Raw genomic sequence first — 3,284 nt, 5'->3', positions numbered from 1 at the left:
GCAACCATAAGAAACACAGCTAAATCATCCCAGACAAGGTCACGGTAGCCTAACCAGTCCCCAGTGGACACCCAACTGACCCCAGACCCATGAGTAAACCCAGGTGACATCAGTCAAGCCCAGCCCAGTATAGAAGATAAGACCAGCCTACTCACAAATTCATGTGTAAAAAATAAGTGTGTTTTTCATGTCACTCAGGTTTTGTGGTTGCTTATTTCACAGCATTGTTGTGTTAATAGATAGCTGATAACAGATATCCTAGTTTAGAACATCTCCAGTTAAAATACACCAGACAGTCATGACAATTGACTGGCCCTTCAGTAACTATTTATAGCAATTTTTCAAGGATTAGACTTTATGTTTCCTTTATCTTTTTCCACTGATAAGAGATCAGGTGTGGAAGGCAAATGAGAAGAATTAGACATGAACATCTAGAATGCAAATTTTAGTTATGGATGTGCCACTAAGTAAAAGGGGCCTTGAATAAAGTAAATAGTTTCCCTGGGACAGTTGTTCTTAAATCTGGCCATGGAAGAAAAGTATTGGGGAACTTTTTTTGTTTGAGTTTTTATTTTTATTTTTTAGATAGAATCCCCATGAGTCAGAAGTGTTACCAAAAATAAAAATAAAACTGGTTATCTGAAAGATATGGAATCTCAAAGCCTCAGCTTTCCTGTTTATAAGTAATTTCTACGGGTTGTTCCAAATAACTTTCTTTGTTATCAATCTTTTCTTTGATGAGTTATTTGTATAAATAAGTTTACTGTGAAATAAGTGGAGTAAAATAATATTGAATGTTAACTATAATTGAAAAATAAAAATTAAAAAAGAAATGTCACATTAGCATTAATAAATCGAAGACCCTTGCTAGCAGTGAATTAACTACTCTCATGTGCATATTCTATGTAAGATGGTGTTTGAAAGCACAATAAATACAGTCTGTTCTAGTAGGAAGAATTCTAAAATGGCCATCGAGATTCCCAGCCTCTGGTATCCACACATACCTTCTCTTAATTATTTAATCAAACAATAATCTAAGTGCTAGTGTGAAGGCATTTTGTAGATATAATTAAGGTCCTAAAAAATATAATAATAATAATTAAGGTCCTAAGTCACTTGACATAGTGAAGAAATTATCCTCTGTGAGTCTGACCTAATCAGGTGAGCCCTTAAAAGAAACCAGGTTCTTCCTGGCAAAAGAAACTTAAAACATGAGAGAAATTTGTGTGAGGAAGATTCTCTACTCCTGGCTTTGAATGCATAGCAAGGAATTTCAATGGCTTCTAAGAGTTGAGAACATTCTCAGCCAAACAACCACAAGAATCTGAATCTTGCCACACCCATATGAACTCCAAATAAGAACACAGTTAACCAATACCTTGAACTGAGAATTGAGTTGAGCTATGCCCAGACTTTTGACTGGTAGAACTGTGAGCTAATAAATGAGTGATTTTTTTTAAGCCACTAAGTTTGTGGTAATTTGTTGGACAGCATTAAAAAACTAACACACTGATATAAAGAATTTCTTATTTGAATGCTGGAACTCAGGGAAGCTGAGTTCCCAAGTCCATAGCTGTAATTGATTGATGGTCAGAAACAGGGCAATGCCTTTCCTTACTCTGCAGAATCCTGTAACAAAAGTAGTTTAATGTTGTACAAAGTAATAGATCCAGTTTAAAATGGCTTCTTAAAACAAATATATGAGTAAAATCTTCACTATATTGGTCCTCTTTTCTTGCTTATGAAGAATCTCTCCTATCTGCCATAAAAATGGGTTAATTTCAATTATGAATTTTAAAAGTGTTAAGTATGTTATTAAAAAAAACTCAGCTAACAGTTGTGACATACTTTCTAGATGATATTATTAGTATTTTACATGTTTAATTTTTAATACCTCTGAAATATTCTTTAATATTACATTTTATTATTTAATCCGACTGCTCTATAGGTAATTCTAGGTTAATATTCTGGCAGAAACCACTGCTCTGAAGCAGGTGGAAATGGAGAGAGAGTAATCCATTCAGTTTGCCTTGTAAAATATTCTGAAAAATCTCTTTAAAGCACACTTACACAATGAGATATCCACATTTAGAATTTCTGCAGTTTTTATTCTTTTAGTGATTGCTTCAGTGCTGATGTTATTAAAATTAAGAAATTACATGAAAATTACCATGTCAACATAATTCATTTACTTTACAAAAGGTGTTGGCTGCCATCTCTTGGACAGTCTGAGAATTGTACTTTCAAAAAACAAATTAGAATTTCAGCCTTTAACATTGCTATAATTTCTTCAAAAAAGAAACAAGAAAGTTGTAACATTATTTACATGTACTCGATTATCTCACTAAAAAGCTTACCTATAAAACATTTACACATGTGGTTAAATTTTCTTGAATTTGTTAAAAAGAGGTTTATCCAAACAGGTGGCCAAAAAAATATATATATATACATTATCCTAACTTTAAACTTTATGTTTTTATTTAAAATACTAGTTGCACACTCCCACTTTGTGAGTCTTCCATCTTCTAACATAGTTATGGCTATAACACTAGTCACTTCTAATGAATTCATAAGCTACCATGGCTGATTCAGTTCTTTTGAAGTTAGTTGTTAATGTGAATCCTCAAAAGAGAAATCATTTTTATGTAATATGTAATATTTATATATGATAATAATTACAATCAAGTTTATTTTTATTATGTGGACATAATACAATGAGACTAACAGGACAAAGAGAAGTCTTAATTATTGGTATAAAACTACAATCCAGGTAAACTATACTCATTTTCTAGTAGTTAATGATAAAAATTCACATTTTAATCTCTTCACCATTCACGATTGCTTCTATATGGCATCTGTTCATATATTTTTTCAAATATTGTATAAATTAATACTTTCTATAAATTAAGGAGAAAGTCTTTGAAATGCCACAATCTCCAAATACATATATTTAGTTTTACTTAGGAAATATTTAAAGTGTGAGTATAAAAATTGAAACAACAGAATATTACAACAAAAACTGTTTATCTGTTATTTAAAAAGGAATCCTATAACAACCTGCAAATTACTAAATAAAAATTCTTAAGCTTTTCAAAGTAATGTGTTAAGAAGCTCAAACATCATAATTCCATTGAGTTGGGTGTGTGAAAAGTAGAAATCTTTATTGCCAATCAGTAAATTGCAAAACGGCATGAAAATAAAAGAACATTTTGTCACTTCTTAAAACTTTGGTTTTCTATGTTTAATGTGTCCTATTAAACAATTTGAGAAGGTAAAAAGAGCAC

Source organism: Pteropus vampyrus, unplaced genomic scaffold (assembly GCF_000151845.1).
Source record: "Pteropus vampyrus isolate Shadow unplaced genomic scaffold, Pvam_2.0 Scaffold2, whole genome shotgun sequence".
In the NCBI taxonomy this organism is placed as follows: domain Eukaryota; kingdom Metazoa; phylum Chordata; class Mammalia; order Chiroptera; family Pteropodidae; genus Pteropus; species Pteropus vampyrus.
Note: the sequence above shows the minus strand (reverse complement) of the source record.